The 19,737-nt window shown below is 42.8% G+C and overlaps 1 protein-coding gene and 1 long non-coding RNA gene across 10 annotated transcripts in view; one reads left to right on the forward strand and one right to left on the reverse strand.

The window, feature by feature from the left end:
* The window catches only part of LOC137431307 (COUP transcription factor 1-like), a 4,415-nt gene extending 4,041 nt beyond the window's left edge, over nucleotides 1-374 (reverse strand). The window contains exon 1 of one of the 4 annotated variants that reach the window (XM_068122500.2): nucleotides 1-374. This exon is cut by the window's left edge and continues 639 nt beyond it. The gene's annotated coding sequence lies outside the window, so the exon portion shown is untranslated. The other 3 variants (XM_078781839.1, XM_068122498.2, XM_068122499.2) reach the window with 3 other exon arrangements.
* A 220-nt stretch (nucleotides 375-594) lies between these two features.
* Nucleotides 595-19,737, forward strand: part of LOC137418461 (uncharacterized) — a 168,975-nt gene continuing 149,832 nt past the window's right edge. For 2 of the 6 annotated variants that reach the window (XR_013624096.1, XR_013624095.1), the window contains exons 1-2: nucleotides 663-952; nucleotides 1,127-1,290. This is a non-coding gene — a long non-coding RNA (uncharacterized LOC137418461). Of the gene's footprint in view, nucleotides 953-1,126; nucleotides 1,291-19,737 lie in introns of all 6 variants that reach the window. The other 4 variants (XR_013624093.1, XR_010982641.2, XR_013624094.1 and 1 more) reach the window with 4 other exon arrangements.

Here is a 19,737-nt window from a genome sequence, read left to right on the forward strand (position 1 = left end):
TCCAGGTCCGAGCTGCGTCGGCCATTCGTGGGGGAAATGGAAGAGAGAGAGAGAGAGAGAGAGAGAGAGAGAGAGAGAGAGAGAGAGAGAGAGCTCCCAACAAACGAGCACTCTCGCACTAAAGTCTCGTCGCCAATTGCTCTGAATTCCCTCTTCTCTGTGAAACAATTTTCAGCGAACACTCACCAATGGAGACGGCCCTCGGAAAGCCGGTACAGAGGCCCAAGCTCACCCCTTATACAATAGGAAAAAAAAAAAAACACCTAATAAAATATTCAGACAGTCTGCGCGTTTGAAGGAGCTGGCTTGCCGAGTAATGAATGTCTCTGAAAGGAGGAGAAGGCGCGGATGTCAGTATATAGTGAACTTTGACACGACGAGTGAAACTGACACGTCCCCATGGCGACTGCTTCCTTATATGGCGCGACGTGTCATTGGGTGCGGAGAGAGGGCTTCTGGCAGCTGATAATCAAAGGCGAATGGTCAGAGCCTCGGGTTTGGGAGGAGAGGACGCGGGATGGGGGAGGGATTTACCAAGGAATGGTGGGAGGTAGGAGGAGCAGGGAGGGGGAGGGGAGGGGGGGCGCGGAGGCCAGGGAGGGGAGGGGAGACGGGGGAGGCACGACGTACACGATCCAAACCTGCCCGGTATTAAAACTCTTGGGCCTTCCCGATTGAACAAGCGACGTCGTCACGCAGCGCCGGGTTATCCTCCCGCGCGATACCCCGACGATCTATAGGGCGACCGGTCGGGTTCAACGTCCATGCCCGGCACGAGTCTCCGGCAAATAGGGACACGACAGCTGCGGATTGATTATTTTCGCGAATCATTTCGGTGATGATGGAGACAACAGGCATGGCAAATTTACGACACGAGCCCACAAAGAATAAAAATTGAATAGAGATTACGCGATGTGGCGGCTAATGTAGACCGTTCGTCTCCGAGTGAACGGTTCGTGTTGTGCGTACGGAGCTGTGCCCGCTTCATTTTGCAAAGCTGTCTATCTGCTCGTACTAATAACAATAGTTTGCGTTCAATGCTCGTACCCATGCACTAGATCTCTTCAGGGTCGTTAAGCGATCATAGTCCTACCTAATTGTGCCTTTTTTTCTTGCTATTTTATAGCCTTTCGCTCCGAGAAGTACACACTGCCATCTAGCGTGAGCGGTCACACCGGGTGGATGCTCTGCCAGGCACCTTCAACACCACCGACTCATCACTGAAAGGTCCACGGATGGAAAAGTCTCGACGGAGCGCCAAGGAAGAGGTACGGAGCAGCCAAGGAAGAGGTACGCTAATCCTTCCTTCTCTCCATTTCTTTTTAGTGGACTGACATAGTACAAACATATACGAGACATCTACAAGGTGTAGAGGAGACGGTGAGAGTGGGGAGGGGGAGGGGTTAGGGGGGGGAGGAGGGGAGGGGGAGGAGGAGGAGGAGGCGGAGGGGTGGGTTTGTGTGTGTGTGTGTGTGTGTGTTTGAACATTCAAGTATATAACTTTACATATATCAAAATTAAACACACACACATGCATAATAAACACACACACACACACACACACACACACACACACACACACATATATATATATATATATATATATATATATATATATATATATATATATATATATATATATGCGCGTGTGTGTGTGTATTATGCTTTTGATATATGTAAAGTTATATACCTGAATGGTCAAACACACACACACACACACACACACACACACACACACACACACACACACACACACACACACACACACACACACACACACACACACACACACACACACGTGATTTTTCACAACATTTAATAGTATTTGAGTTTAGTTTTTCTCACATGCAGTACACACTCTCCTCAAACAACAACGAATCCTATTTTTCTTTTTAACTGAACAATCACCATTGTTTATTTGTTCCACCTCCATGCTCAACCACAGACTTACTGATGAAGCACTCGTATAAACCTCAGTCTTCCAAGTCGATAATGAAATGAGTGATATGTACCGTTTTGTGTATTTTTTCGTGTTTGGACAATTTGTAGTGTAGAATTAATTTACTTGACTTGTCAAATATGTATACACACACACACACATGAACACAAGCACACGCACACACAGTCTCTATACACCTTTTAATTGCATTTTTGAAGGTTGATCAATAAGTCTGCAGCTTATCACATTCGTTAAACCAAGGATGATTATTCAGTTAAAACGTTAATCGGTAAACAAAGACAGTGGAAACAAATTACACGGTTTTTTTTTTTAGTGCGAGTTCATTTAATGTTAGGCCATGGTCTTACTGATCAGTGTTTTTGAGTTTTTTTTTTTTTTTTTTGGTTTGGCCTTAAATTTATGAACATTTGTAGAAATCGCTTTGTCTTTGACGAACAATAATTCCTCCTGAAAAGGCGATCATTTACAGGAATGGGCGTGAGAGGGGAATTTGCTCTAGACACGGCATAATTGTTTAAGATTTTCAAAATTATCATAATATACGATAGGTATACATTTAAATTAATTTATCGGAGGGGATGTACTACAAGTATTTTTTTAGAGATTGATTAATTATTGTATATCGAATACAAACGCATTTATAGATGAGTATTAATCTCGGCCGATGACACTTGTCGCTTTATTGCCTATTTGGAAGGAGGGACTGTGGGTGCACCAACACATGTTTACATTCCAGTTAGCCTGATCACCTGTCCTCCATAATAGACACGCGCAGGTGCAACGACGCTTGGACAACAGGCAGATCTGAGATTCGGTGTGAACGCGGGAGTCTCTCTCGTGCTTCGAACATGGTGGGTCCTCTCTGGGCCTCGGATTTGACCAATACGCAGCCTCCTGCGCTCGTTGGTTAGATATGGTGTGTGTGTGGTGTGTGTCCTACCACAATCTAACCTGGCAAATGGCACGGTTATTGAAAAGTTGTGACACTGCGGGCAGCGGTACGTGTATAGATGGCTCATACGGGAAGAAGGTCGACTCGGTGCGAAGTGGAAATCCGAAACATGCCATCGATTCACCTCGTGTTGACTGTTGATGTTGGACTGCAGGGAACAATATATATTTGTAAAGCTTGGGCCCAATCAAGATTTATTTACTTGCATACACAAATATATAATGCAGATGAAGACATGACAAAAATTGGCCAGCAATAGATATTTAAATTATATATATATATATATATATATATATATATATATATATATATATATATATATATATATATATATATATATATATATATGTCAGTAGATTAATTTGGGAGCAATTTTTTGCGTTCTGATTGAGTTCTAGCTGCACACAGTGGTTTGTGTTATGTTTGTATAGCTGTAAATCAATAAAACATTGTAAATGACGAAAGGTCAAGGTACGAACGTTCCGAATGGTAAAGCAGGCCAAAACGGCAGCATGCTTCTTTAAACGTGTCCTGACAAGTTCCAAGTGAGTGTGGCTGCCTTTAACTTCAGCATCGACCAAAAGTCGTTGCAGAATATAAATAAAATGAAATACAAACAAAAAGAGCTCCGTTTGTAACGACACTTCATCCCACGGTGGTCACGTGTGTGTGGTTTCTTGCCGCTTTCTGCACCGCAGCCGGTTTTTATCCTCACCCTCCTCTCCCCACCCCCTTACTCTTCAACCCGGGCTTCAACCCCTGCCATCCAGTGCCCCGAGGAGCAAAGGTCTGTAACCCCAAACCCGTCCAGTCTCCCGGCTGACTGCACGGCGCGGCTGTAATTTACATAACAACTTTACACGCATGTGTCCCCGTAAAACGCCCCATCCTGTGCTTTTGGACCCAGCATGGAATTCTCGATGGGGTTGTGGCGTCTCCTTTTCCAGCAACGAGGGTTTGAAATATATAACGCATGAAGACATCGCAGAAAGAGATCGTATTCGGTGACATTAATATTGCGCACACTAACCAAACCGATCTTCAAGTTAGATCTCTATCTTTGTCTCTATTTCTCACAATGATGATCTAATCATGTAAAATCACATTCACTTACTGATGAATCTCATTTTCATAAATGTACTTATGGGGTAATAGGCTCAAGCAATTTCAGGAGATTATACTATGTGTGTATAAACCAGCACATTGTAGCAATTAACTGCAGAATTGTTCACGGCAAGACGAAGGCCTCCTTCAGCTCATGTTTTTGGGGTGTTTGGTTTACTCACCACGATGGGCAAGTGCAGATTGGCAAGAGTGAGCAGTCATGGGAATCAAACACAAACCAGCCAGTGGAGGACCAAATATCCAAATAGCCATTCAAATAAAGATCCAGATTATATATATATATATATATATATATATATATGCACAAACGCACATATATATATATATATACACACAACACACATATATATATATATATATATATATATATATATATATATATATATATATATATATAGTATATATATATATATATATATATATATACACAGACTTGGCATTTAAGATGGAATATTTTTTTCTGGCGGTGAACTTACTTTTCAAGATGTCTTAGAACCAAAAGTTCATTGGAATTATGTTGAAATTATTCTAGATTTTGTTAATGTGACCTTTAAAAGAAAGAAAAACCACATTTGACATTTCGAAACAAATAAATTGATCCTGAAAGTGATGTAAACTGATATCGAACTCAATTCATGCACAGTACTGTGTTAACTCTGTACGTTTTCCAGAAGTATCTCTTTATTTGCACAGTAGCAAAATTTTTTTTAACAAAAACAAAAGTTAAATTACGACTGGGATTACAGACAGTAAAATTACAGTTCAGTACTTCGTGTAACCCCACGAGCATTCAGGAGAGCACGTACACGTTGAGGCATGCTGTTCACGAGATTTGCCAAGGTTTGGACAGGAATCGCTTGCCATGCAGTGAAAACGGCCTGCTGCAATTCACGCACAGAGGTCGGCTGCTGGTCCAAGTGGTCGATTTGACGCGTTAATTCTGCCCACAAGTTCTCTATCGGATTCATATCCGGGGACATGGCAGGCCACTCCATATGCTCTACACCACGGTCAGCAAGAAAGTGTTGGATCATGCGAGCACGATGAGGCCATGCATTGTCATCTTGGAAGACAAAGTTTCCTCGAAAGGCTGCACGAGCAAATGGAAGCAATGTTTCTTCCAGAATGGCCCTGTGCTTGAACTGGTTCAGGTTTCCATTCAGAACAACCAGGTCAGTTTTGCTGCCTGCATGAAAAGCAGCCCAAACGGTCACCCCACCACCTCCAGCTTGCACTCTTGGCACTATACAATCTTTGTTGTAGGCTTCATGCACTTGTCTGCGCACTCGGACGCGGCCATCTTGACGATAGGCCAGAAATCTAGACTCGTCACTGAAGATCACGTGATTCCAGTGTCCTGGCTGCCATTTGACGGTGCTCTCTGGCCCACTGCAATCAGCGCTGGCGGTGTTGTCTGATCAGGCGTGGCTTTCTCAGGGGATGCCTGGCACAATAGCCTGCTTGAACCAGTCGTTGGTTGAATAGCCTTCTGGATACAGGCACATTTGCCAGTTGCTGCCACTCAGCCCCAAGCCGATTAGCTGACTTGGTACGGCCATTGCCGACTAACCGGTGCAGCTGGCGATCATCCCTCCTTGTGGTTCTGCGGGAACGTCCTGGCCTCGGTATTGGAGTAGCGACACCCCTCTGAGCATTTCGTTTCAGGATCTTTGACACCTGACCTTGAGTGATGCCATACTGCCGAGCAATAGCATGCTGTTTCATGCCGTAATTTCGTAGAGCCACCACTCCATGACAAACAGCATTGTCGAGTTGACGGACCATCTCCAGAGGAAGCGGCAATAACCTTTGGTGACGTGCAGCAGTTGTTTTCCACTAATACAGAACGCAACAACCCTTGTATACCCGACTGTGAAGCCAATCATCAAATGCACCTGTCCGTACATTTTGCCACGCCACCTGTGATATAATCCTGTTGTTGACTTCTTGCTGCGACAGACAATCAGTGACATGGTTCTTTTAACAAATAAAACACCAAAGTGTAAAAGAAACTCACTAGATTGATATACTGAGTTAAGAAAGTAAACCCAAGTCAAGAAAAAAAAAAAATTCCATATTAAATGCCAAGTCTGTATATATACACAAACACACAAACGATGAGATACTAACAACATTTAAAAAATCATACCCATGTCCGAAAGAAGCGGTTCAGTTTAGCATTTTTTATATGAAATAGGCAAAGCCTAGAAACGAATGAAACCCATTAGAATTATCCTTTAGAACCCTTTAGAAATATCCTTTAGAACCAATTAGAATTACCATTTAGAACCCTTTAGAATTAAACACGGTGGGTTAGAAAGGTTCATATTCGTCATTTTGACTCATGGACCATACAGTCGTGGCCAAAAATATTGGCACCCTTGCACTTTTTTCAAATAATGAAACATTTCTTCCAGAAGATTGTTGAAATAAAAATATATTTTGGTATCCACAATTGTATTTCTTTCGTTTGCAGTGGAATGAAACAAAAAAGCTGAAAAAAGTACTAAATCTAAGCTTATTCCACACAGAAATCCTAAAGTGGCCCGGACAATATTATTGGCACCTTTGAGAAGTTGTTAAAAACAATTAGATTTCAAGCAGGTGATTCTCCTTTACTTTGGAATTGAACTCACCTGTGGTGAATTGCAGGTGCGTGAAATATAACATCACTCATTCAACCAGTTTGAACAGAGAAAAGGAGTCATTCTGCTGTTTTGTGTCACTGTGTGTGCAGCAATGAGCATGGAGAAAAGAAAGAAAACCAAAGCATTGTCTGAGGAGGTCAGACATACAGTCACTTGAAAAAGTAAGTACACCCCATGTAAAGTTTTGACTTTTTCAAGATATTTCAACACACAGCTATTTGATCTTCATTTCAACAATATTGAGAGACAAAGGTGATATAATATAATAAATATCATGAAACATTTACATTTTGTAGTCCATTGTATAATTTAAATAAACATAAATGCAAATTTCGCATGTGGAAAAAGTAAGTACATCCCGACATTTATCACTACTTCAAATACCTAAAATTAGAATCAGGTGCATCAGCTCAGGGGCAAATGATTAGAACATTGTTAGAGAGGATCTTGGAGGAACCTGTTTTATTTAAACCTCAGACATTTCGTTTGGTTTGCCCTTTGTTGTTGAAGTGTGCGGCGTCACCATGCCTAGATCAAAAGAGCACTCTGAGGCCTTCAGAAAGAAGGTTATAGATGCCTACGAGTCTGGGAAGGGATTTAAAGAGATCTCCAAACAATTTGAAATCAATCATTCGACTGTCCGAAAGATCATCTACAAGTGGAGAAGATTCCAAACAACTGTCAACTTGTTCGGCCAGGCCGCCCCAGCAAGCTCAGCCCGAGAGCAGACCGCAAGATGCTGAAAGAAGTCTCTAAGAACCCCAGAATGTCATCACGGGACCGACAGGTAGCTCTTGCCACTGTTGATGTCAAAGTGCACGAGTCTACCATTAGAAAGAGGCTGCACAAATTTGATCTCCATGGGAGGTATCCCAGGAGGAAACCTTTGCTGTCCACAAAGAAAATCAGGGCAAGACTAAAGTTTTCCAATGAACACCTGGGCAAAGACCAGCACTTCTGGAACAACGTGCTGTGGACAGATGAGTCAAAGGTAGAGCTATTTGGCCACAGTACCAGAAGACATGTTTGGCGAAACCAAAGACAGCCTTTGACCACAAGAACCTGATACCAATTGTAAAGCATGGTGGTGGAAATATTATGGTTTGGGGCAGCTTTGCTGCATCAGGGCCTGGGCAGCTCACCAGCAAATAATCCACTATGAATTATTCATTGTACCAGAGGGTGCTTGAGGATAATGTGAGACCATCTGTCAGAAAGTTGAAGCTCAACCGAAGGTGGACCTTGCAACATGACATTGACCCTAAACATAAAAGTAAATCCACCAAGGAATGGCTGAAAAGAAAGAAATGGAGGGTTCTGGAATGGCCAAGTCAAAGGCCGGATCTAAATCCCATCGAGATGTTGTGGGGGGATTTGAAACGAGCTTTGCATGCAAGAAACCCCTCAAACATCGCACAGCTGAAAGAATTCTGCATGGAGGAGTGGGCAAAAATTTCTCCCAGTCGATGTCAGAGACTGGTAGATGGTTATAAGAAACGCCTACTTTAGGTTCTTTCTGCCAAAGGGGGCAAAACCACCTATTAGAGCGAAGGGTGTACTTACTTTTTCCACATGCGAAATTTGCATTTATGTTTTTAAAATTATACAATGGACTACAAAATGTAAATGTTTCATGATATTTGTTATATTATATCACCTTTATCTATCAATACTGTTGAAATGAAGATCAAATATCTGTATGTTGAAATATGTTGAAAAAGTCAAAACTTTACATGGGGTGGACTTAATTTTTCACGTGACTGTAAGGTTGTATCCAAGCATGGACAATCTCAAGGCTACAAGTCCATCTCCAGAGACATTGATGTTCCTGTGTCCACCGTACGCAATGTTATCAGGATGTTTAACGCCCATGGCACTGTAACCAAACTCCCTGGACGTGGCCGCAAGAAAAAACTTGATCGAAGATTGCAGTAAAGGATTGTTCGAATGGTGGAGAAAGCACCTCGATCAACTGTCAAACAGATTCAAGCTGACTTTCAGACACAAGGTATGACAGTTGAAACTTACACCATCCGTCACCAACTCGATGAAAGGGGATTCTATGGAAGGAGACCCAGGAGGACCCCACTGCTGAGAGAGAGACATAAGAAAGCCCGAATGGAGTTTGCCAAAACACACCTGAACAAGCCACAATCCTTCTGGAAGAATGTCCTGTGGACAGATGAGTCCAAATTATAGCTTTTTGGGAAAGCACATCATCTCTATGTTTACAGAAAACAAAATGAAGCCTTCAAAGAAAAGAACACCTTCCCTACAGTCAAACATGGAGGAGTTTCAGTGATGTTTTGGGGTTGCTGTGCTGCCTCTGACACTGGGTTCCATGAATGTGTGCATGGCATCATGAAATCAGGAGATTACCAAAGCATGTTGGAGCGCAATGTTCAACCCAGTGTCAGAAAGCTGGGTCTCCGTCGAAGGTCAAGGGTCCTGCAGCAGGACAATGTCCCCACAGATACTTCAGAAAGCACCCAGGAATGGTTCAAGACAAAACGCTGGACTGTTCTGAAGTGGTCAGCAATGAGTCCAGATCTAAAACCCATTGAACACTTGTGGGGAGATCTGAAAACAGCAGTTGGGAGAAGGCACCCTTCAAATCTGGGGAAACTGGAGCAGTTTGCACAAGAAGAGTGGGGCAAACTGCCAGTATATAGGTGTAGGAAGCTCATTCATGGTTATAGGAAGCACTTGACTGCAGTTATTTTGTCCTAAGGCTGTGCTATCAAATATTAAGTCTACGTTGTCAATAATTTTGTCAATGCCATTTCTTTTTATTTTTTCTGATTTAAAAGGATATGTTAAGTTATGAATCAAAAACAAAGGTTCTTTAATATTAACAGTGAAATAAAGAATTGTGGAGACCAAATATTCTTGTCGATTTCAACTTATTTTTAGAGAAAATTGTGAGTTACGTGAAAAAAGTGCAATAGTGCCAATATTTTTGGCCACGCCATATATATGTATATATGTATATACTAGCTTGGTGAGGCTAGCGCGTTACTGAGGAACGGGCTTATTTTAGCTGAGGATAATGACTGCACCTGAGTTGCTGTGTTGTCATGATTTACACCAAGCATAATACAAACAATTATTTTGCACAAATGTATTTGTTGTATTTGTGATATTACATTTTGAAAGGCAATTTACGGTGAATGTTTTTTTTTCAAGAAAGAACCCCTCAGCACATAGCGGTAGGTGCAGACTGGAAGTCTGGGACGATTACACCTCACCACCGAGTAATTCAAAACACCTCACTACCAAGTAATTCAAATCACCTCACCACTAAGTAATTTACATCACCTCACAGCCATAAAACACGTAATAAAAACACCTCACCACCACGAAATTAAAAACACCTCACCACGACGAAATTGAAAACACCTCACAGCCATAAAACACGTAATAAAAACACCTCACCACCATGAAATTAAAAACACCTCACAGCCATAAAACACGCAATAAAAACACCTCACAGCCAAAAAACACGTAATAAAAACACCTCACCACCACAAAATTAAAAACACCTCACAGCCATAAAACACATAATAAAAACACCTCACAGCCATAAAACACGTAATAAAAACACCTCACAGCCATAAAACACGTAATAAAAACACCTCACCACCACAAAATTAAAAACACCTCACAGCCATTAAACACGTAATAAAAACACCTAACAGCCATAAAACACGTAATAAAAACACCTCACAGCCATAAAACACATAATAAAAACACCTCACAGCCATAAAACATGTAATAAAAACACCTCACAGCCATAAAACACATAATAAAAACACTGCACAGCCATAAAACACGTAATAAAAACACTGCACAGCCATAAAACACGTAATAAAAACACCTCACCACCACAAAATTAAAAACACCTCACATCCATAAAACACATAATAAAAACACCTCACAGCCACGAAATTAAAAACACCTCACCACCACGTCATTTAAAAACACCTCACCATCACGTAATTCAAAACACCTCATCACCAACTAATTCAAAACACCTCACAACCACATAATTAAAAACACCTCACCACCACGTAATTATAAATACCTCACCACCACGTAATTCAAAACACCTCACCACCATGTGATTTTAAAATACCTCACCACCATGTGATTTTAAAACACCTCACCACCACGTCATTTAAAAACACATCACTACCACATAATTCAAAATACCTCACCACCACGTCATTCAAAACCACCACAACGTTATTAAAAACACTTCACAACCACGGAAAAAAAAAGTTTGAGGGAGTCGTTAAGTGACAACACAAACACTGCCCAGATAGGTATGTATATATATATATATATATATATATATATATATATATATATATATACATACACACACACACAGTCACGTGAAAAAGTAAGTACACCCCATGTAAAGTTTTGACTTTTTCAACATATTTCAACATATAGCTATTTGATCTTAATTTCAACAATATTGATAGATAAAGGTGATACAATATAACAAATATCATGAAACATTTACATTTTGTAGTCCATTATATAATTTAAATAAACATAAATGCAAATTTCGCATGTGGAAAAAGTAAGTACACCCTTGGCTCTAATAGGTGGTATTGCCCCCTTTGGCAGAAACAACCTCAAGTAGGCGTTTCTTATAACCATCTACCAGTCTCTGACATCGACAGGGAGAAATTTTTGACCACTCCTCCATGCAGAATTATTTCAGCTGTGCGATGTTTGAGCGGTTTCTTGCATGCACAGCTCGTTTCAAATCCTCCCCACAACATATTGACGGGATTTTAGATCAGGGCTTTGACTTGGCCATTCCAGAACCCTCCATTTCTTCCTTTTCAGCCATTCCTTGGTGGATTTACTGTTTTTTTTTTTTTTTTTTTTTTTTTTTTTTGTATACAATATCGAGGCTCGTGAAAGAGCGAACATTAATCACATGAACACACAGAAAGACAAACCGACACATAAAACATATAACATAGGGAGCGGTAGACAAGATGGGGAGAGAGGGGGAAGGACACAAACACAACATTTGAGAGCAGGGACCGAGAGACATGGAGACATCGAGAGATCTGAGAGAGGGCGAGGGCTTTGGGGGGGGGGGGCGTGGGAAGGGGGCAGTGGGAGAGGTATAAAACATATGGACACTGCCAGGACTTCCAGGAAAGAAGTTGGAATTTCAAACAAGGTGGATCTGGGGTGAATTAGCGGGGGTAGAAAAGATCAAGGTTTTGGATGGGGGAAGATAAGAGATGGTGGTGAACAGCTGTTTTAAAGACCTGGAGGGAGGAGTGGGATTGAAGGGAGTGAGGGAGTTTGTTCCAGAGGCGGGAGAAAAGAGGAATGAAAGAGTGAAGGTGAGCGGAGAGCCGAGATTTCGGCAGTTTAACCATCAGAGGGTTGCTGGCAGATCTTGTGCGACCTGTAGGAATATTTGGGGGACAGAGCACAGAGAGAGCTGGGGGTGCAAGGCCGGAGAGGAGTCGGTAGAAGACAGAAAGACCACCTACCTGCCTGCGGTGAGTGAGTGAAAGGCCCTCAGAGATAGCTTCATCGCGGGAGATTCCAATAATTCTGAAAGCTTTGGTTTCAACAGCGTGAAGCCGAGCTAGGTGTGAGGCAGGAGCACCGGCCCATAGGGGAGAACAGTATTCCATTGAGCTGCGGATGAAAGCCTTGTATGTGGTGAGGAGCTCAGGTGTGCCGAGGAAGGACTTCGCACGACGGAGGATGCCCAGTCGGCGACTGGCTTCGGAGGCCAGCTTGGAAATGTGGTTTTCCCAAGAAAGATCATGGCAGATAGTGAGACCCAAAATCTTGAGCGACAGAACTTCTTGGAGAGGATTGTTGAGAAAGTAGATGGGAGGGTTGTCCAGTCGATCTTTTCGGAGAGACATAGTAAGAGTGTGAGATTTGTCAGGATTGAAAGACATGTTCCACTTGTTTGACCAGTCTGTGATTTTGTCCAGGTCTTCAGAGAGTGAGGAGGCAGCAGACTGCCGATCTGAGGGAAGAGGAATGGAGCGGCAGAGAGTGGAGTCATCAGCAAAGAGATAGAGAGGATTTTCGAGAGAGTCAGAGAGATCATTGATGAAGACCAGAAAAAGCACGGGGCCCAGAACACTGCCTTGGGGAACTCCAGCCTGAACAGGAAGAGGAGATGAGAGAAACCCATTCAGGGCCACACGTTGACGACGACTAGAGAGGAAGTCCGCCAGCCATGCGTGGAGATTTCCATGGATACCAAAGGAGGAGAGTTTGGTGAGCAGAGCGGGGTGCCAGACCGTGTCGAAGGCACGTGATATGTCGAGGGAGACAGCTCTAATTTCCTGTTTGGCATTGAGGACCTCCATCCATTGTTGAGACAGCAGAAGCAGCATGTCCAGAGTAGAGTGACCTGGTCTGAAACCAAATTGATGATCAGAGATCAAGCCATTGGAGAAGAGGAAAGATTTCATATCAGAAGCAATGATGGATTCCATGACTTTGCTGATAATTGGGAGAAGGCTGATTGGTCTGTAGTTGCTAGGATCTGTTTTTGCACCTTTTTTGTGCAAAGCGGTGATGTTGAGGATAACGCAGGTATGTTTAGGGTCATTGTCATGTTGCAAGGTCCACCTTCGGTTGAGCTTCAACCTTCTGACGGATGGCCTCACGTTATCCTCAAGCACCCTCTGGTACAATGAAGAATTAATAGTGGATTATACGATGGTGAGCTGCCCAGGGTCCTGATGCAGCAGAAGCTGCCCCCAACCATAATGTTTCCACCACCATGCTTTACAGTTGGTAGAGGTTATTGTGGTCAAATGCTGTCTTTGGTTTTCGCCAAACATGTCTTCTGGTACTGTGGCCAAATAGCTCTACCTTTGACTCATCTGTCCAGAGCACATTGTTCCAGAAGGGCTGGTCTTTGCCTCGGTGTTCATTGGCAAAGCTTAGTCTTGCCCTGATGTTCTTTCTGGACAGCAAAGGTTTCCTCCTGGCACACCTCCCATGTAGATCAAATTTGTGCAGCCTCTTTCTCATGGTAGACTCGTGCACTTTGACATCAGCAGTGGCAAGAGCTACCTGTAGGTCCCGTGATGACATTCCTGGGTTCTTAGAGACTTCTTTCAGCATCTTGCGGTCTGCTCTCGGGCTGAACTTGCTGGTGCGGCCTGGCCTGATCAAGTTGGCAGTTGTTTGGAATCTTCTCCACTTGTAGATGATCTTCAGGATAGTCGAATGATTGATTTCAAATTGTTTGTAGATCTTTGTAAATCCCTTCGCAGACTCGTAGGCATCTATAACCTTCTTTCTGAAGGCCTCAGAGAGCTCTTTTGATCTAGGCATGGTGACGCCACACACTTCAATAACAAAGAGCAAACCAAACGAAATGTCTGAGGTTTAAATAAGACAGGTTCCTCCAAGATCCTCTCTAACAATGTTCTAATCATTTGCACCTGAGCTGGTGCACCTGATTCTAATTTTAGGTATTTGAAGTAGTGATAAATGTAGGGGTGTACTTACTTTTTCCACATGCAAAATTTGCATTCATGTAAATTTAAATTATACAATGGACTACAAAATGTAAATGTTTCATGATATTTGTTATATTATATCACCTTTATCTTTCAATATTGTTGAAATGAAGATCAAATAGCTATATGTTGAAATATGTTGAAAAAGTCAAAACTTTACATGGGGTGTACTTACTTTTTCACGTGACTGTATGCATACTAGCGAGGTAGCCGTTCTGTGCATGACTGTACCCGAGTTGCCATTTTGTCATGGTTTAAACCAATCATAATTCAAACAATTATTTTGCACAAATGTATTTGTAATATACATGATATCACATTTTATAAACAATTGAAGTTGAAAAAAAAATTCCCCAAAAAATTCCCCCCCCAAAAATTGGAAATTTTTTCAAAACAAATACCCTTAGTACATACCGTTGGGAGAGATATGTGCATACCAGAAGTTTGGTACGATTTCACAAAAGTTTGAGAAAGTAGTCCAGTGACAACACAAGACAAGACAGGACAACACAACACAGGACAGGAGAGACACTGCACAGATATATATATATATATATATATATATATGTATATATATATATATATATATATATATATATATATATATATATATATATATATATATATATATATATATATATATACATATATATATATGTGTATATATATATATATATATATATATATATATATTATAATATATTATAATATTATATTATATTATATTATATTATATTATATTATATTGTTGCGGTTTTGAGAACCCCTCACTTGTAAATACTTGTAAATACTTGTAAATAATAACTCTTGTAAATATCCCAGCATTTAATAAGGTCGCACCCATAGTTAGGCCATATGCAACACGTAGGCCACCATAGGACTTTAGTTATTTCCTTAATATGTGTTTCAGATAAGGCTGTGTTCCCAATAGTTGCATCTGCGTTGCATTAATTAAATAAGATAGGCCCCATTCCATCCCAACATTCCGTCCATTTTGCCAGCCTCTCTCTCCAAATTGTATTAAGGCCTCTGCCAGCCACAGCCGCCTCAGCGCTCGCTCCAAACGCCATTACGCACACGGTCAAGCTTGGAGAAGAAGGGGGCGGAGCGCCAAGAATGATGTGTGGCCACGTCAACTCACCATCAGGGCGTGGCCTGTAAGCCCCCACCAGCCAACCAGGGCTGATGTGATCCGACCGACGGGCGTGGCCTGGCGGAGCGCGGAGTGATATTGGAGCACGTTATATAAGCGCAAGCGGTGAGGACTGCTTTAGAGAGAACAGCTCCACGGACTCCTTGCTTATTGTACAGAGACATCTGCGCGAGGGAGCCATCGATTGCAACGCTATAGAGAGATCTGCGCAGGGGACCGTTGCTGCTGGAAAAGACTGCGCGGGGAGAGGTCGATTGCATTGTACGACCTCCTTTCGTAATGAACTGCGACACGAGCCATTGTTCACGGAACTGCGCGAGGGTACCCTCTGATACGAACATTGCGAGAGAGAGAGAGAGTTGGCACACATATTACGTACGCCGCATCCCAGTGCCCCGCTATATCTATAAGGTCCGGTTGCGCGCCAACGACACCAGCTGCCTGCCATTCTTCACCGCGGACCCGGAGCCTGGAACCATCTGCTTGGACCTTCTCCTCCTACCACTACCATCCCGTGTGAGTCTGCCTGTTTGTCCGGGGTTGAAAGTAAGACTGTATAGTTAAGCTTGCCCTGTGTCCTTTTGCTCTGTATATTGCTTTCATTTCCTCTTCTTTTGGGTTTTTGTATATAATTAATAAACCCACTCTTTGTTCTTCTTATTTTCTGGGTTTCCTCTCATTCGATTGCCTCCGTCTTTTCTTCCAATTGAGTACCTGTGGCACGATTATGGAACCGCTCAGGATCGGGTTTAGTTTTATTGTTAACAGCTCGGGCCGCGGATTGCTCACCGCTCGGCAATTTCCATCTTGTCCGTGGTTCGAGCGGGAGTTATTTCCCTGCTCGCGTTCGGGGTTAGTACGTAGGTATTTGGGACTCCATTGACCAATCACCCTAGCTGATTCCGACCAGGAGGAGCGTCATAATTTCCAGGATTGGGGGATGGCCAGCTTAAAAGACAAGGGGATTAACCCCCCCCCCCCTTGATAAGGGGAGAGCCGACCCCAGAATCCGCAACAATTCCACTCCTGCTGCGGCTGGCCGAGGCGCGTAATACAATTTGGAGAGAGAGGCTGGCAAAATGGACGGAATGGGGCCTATCTTATTTAATTAATGCAATGCAGATGCAACTATTGGGAACAGCCTTATCTGAAACACATTTTAAGGAAATAACTAAAGTCCTATGGTGACCTACGTGTTGCATATGGCCTAACTATGGGTGCGACCTTATGAAATGCTGGGATATTTACAAGAGTTATTATTTACAAGTATTTACAAGTGAGGGGTTCTCAAAACCGCAACAATATTTATATTATATTATTTCTATTATTTATAATATTATTTATAATATTAATTTATATTATTATTATTTATTATTTATTTATTATTTATTTATTATTATTTATATTATTTACATTATATTTTTATTTATTTATTTTTATTGTATTTTTATATACATATATATATATATATAAACAAACAAAAAAAAAAAATATATATATATATATATATATATATAAAAAACAAGAAGTTCAAAACACACCTGGTCACAAGTGTGCCGCACTGACCGGGTCCTCAGTCGAGGTCCTCAGCATCATCCCGTTTCGGCCCTTCAACCTCGATACGGTCAGCTAAGGTGGGCCAGCAAGGGCACATCCACATCCACATGCAGCAACTACACCTGGATGCGTACATACCCCCACCCCCACCCAGTGCGAACGCAGACTATAACAGCAACACCTCCACATCCAGAATCTACAGCACCAAACAAACACGGTGGAACACTCAAACACCCACCTTTATACCCTTCACCACTCACCAACAAAACACACCAGATCATTCATACACACATCCACACACATACACAAACAACACCAACCAACCACCTACCCTTACAACCTACACCACTCAACATACAAAAACACACACACTCATGCAAAAATTCATTCATGCAAAAACACACACCCTCACCCACTCACTCACTCACTCACATACACAAAATAAGAAATAATAATAGTAACAAAAACAAACAAACAACAACAAAAAAAACAACACACAGCCAACCACCTACCCTTACCAACATGCACCACTCATGCAAACATGCAAAACCATTCATGTAAAACCACACCCACTCATGACCCACTCCTGCAACACACACACACACATACACACACACCTCCATTTCTATTCCGTAACCTCAACCTACACCGTTCGACGTGCCTCCATAAACTTCCTCCAAATCCAAAATGAGCCTTACAAGGCAACCTGGGCCACCGTGTCACACATCCTCCTTCTCTCTGTCCCACACACTCCAACCCGAGCAAAGAAATGCAGAAAAGGAATTTCCAATATACCCTCTACACCCCACCTCAAATGGCTGACACGAAACTCGCCAACCCTTCTCCCGGCACTCTGCCTCCAGCTCACTGTACGTTCCTCTCTTCCTCTCGTGCACCTCCTCCATGTTCTCTTCCCAAGGTACAGACAATTCCCCTAAGATGACCTGTCTTGTTGCACCTGACCAAATGACAATGTCAGGCCGCAACCTCGTCACACAGATCACCTCTGGGAATACCAATTGTGGCTTTATGTCTGCCACCACCTGCCAATCACAAGCATCTGACAGCCCTCTTGCTTTCCACCTCCTCCTCTTTCCACCTCTTACCACTTGGCCCTCCTTGACAAACCACACCTCTCCCCAATCAGACTCCTTCTCCACTCTCCTCTCTCTCGACCTCAGCACCTCTTGTTGCACCATCTGCACCACCACCGCCAGCACCTGATCATGTCGCCACCTGTATTGTCCTGCTGCCAATGCTGCTGAACATGCACTCAGTGCATGCTGCACCGTTCCCACACCTCCAAACAAATAACATCTCTCCTCTTGCAACAACCCTCACAATCTCAAGTTTACTGGTGACGGAAGCACATCATACGTTGCCCGCAACAGGAAATTCAACAATATTGGCTCCATCCTCCAAATCTCTTTCCACTTCAACATCCTCACCCGCACACCTTCCCACCTAGTCCAAGCACCTTGCTGTGCCTGACCGACTGCTTTCACATATCTCCCCTCCTCTTCCTTTCTTCTCACCTCCCTCTCAACCATCTTCCTCCTCTCTTTCACACATGCCTTTCTCCATCGCTCATGCTTCATCCACCCCAAGCCATGCTTCCCGTGCTGTACCATCCCCATGACCTCCTCCTGTTGCAACCGCTCCTCCATCTTTTCCACCTCTGCTCTTGCATACCACTTCCGACTTCCCTTCTTCTCTGGGAGAGCATTCTTTACCACTGCATCACTTGAATCCCGCAACATCATGAACTCCCACACCCTCACCACCTTAAACTCCTCGGTTAATGATGTCAAGGGAAACTGGAGTTTTCCACCCTGACCATAAAAGGCAATGTTCGTCAAACAGCGTGGCACTCCCAACCACCTCCTCGCAAACCCGCTCACCACAACCTCCATCCTATCTACATGCCCAATCGCAATATCATACATCATCAATGGCCACAATACTCGTGGCATCAATCCAAACTTCAAACACCATACCTTCAACTTACCTGGCAAACCACATCCATCAATCCTCTTCAAACCTCTCAAAAGCTTGTTTCTGACCTCCTCCACTCTTCCCACATCATTCAACTCCACTGTATACCATCTTTCCAAACTCTTCACAGGGGCCTCCACCAATGATGGAACCACCTCCCCTCCCAGCTCAAACCTGTGCATGTTATCCACCACTCCTCGTCTCACGACCACACTCCTCGACTTTCTTGCTTTAAAACCCATTCTTGCCCACCGCATCAACCTTTCCAGTCGTCCCAGTACTTCTACTGCTGCATCAGCAGACTGTTGGACAACTGTCAGGTCATCCATGAAAGCAAACATCGCTGGCAACCTCTGACCAGGGGCGAGCTCCACTTCTTTCCCATGTCCACTCACCGCACGTATCAACAACTCCATAACCAGCACAAACAAAATAGGGGAGATGGTACATCCCACCAGGATCCCCACTTCCAACTTCTGCCACTCTGTTACATAGGACTGTGTCGCAAACCGCATCCAAAACTGATCATATGCCATCAAAAAATCCCTAAATCTCCGTGGCACCCAAAATAAATCCATGGCATACCTGATCAAGGCATGCGGCACTGACCCATATGCATTCTTCAAATCCAGCCACACCACCGCCACATCCTTCCTTTGCCTCTTTGCCTCCTGTAACACTTGCCATACCATTGCCGAGTATATATATATATATATATATATATATATACATCTATATATATATATATATATATATATATATATATATATATATATATATATATATATATATATATATATATATAT

Source organism: Myxine glutinosa, chromosome 7 (genome assembly GCF_964187855.1).
Source record: "Myxine glutinosa chromosome 7, kmMyxGlut1.1, whole genome shotgun sequence".
NCBI lineage: Eukaryota > Metazoa > Chordata > Myxini > Myxiniformes > Myxinidae > Myxine > Myxine glutinosa.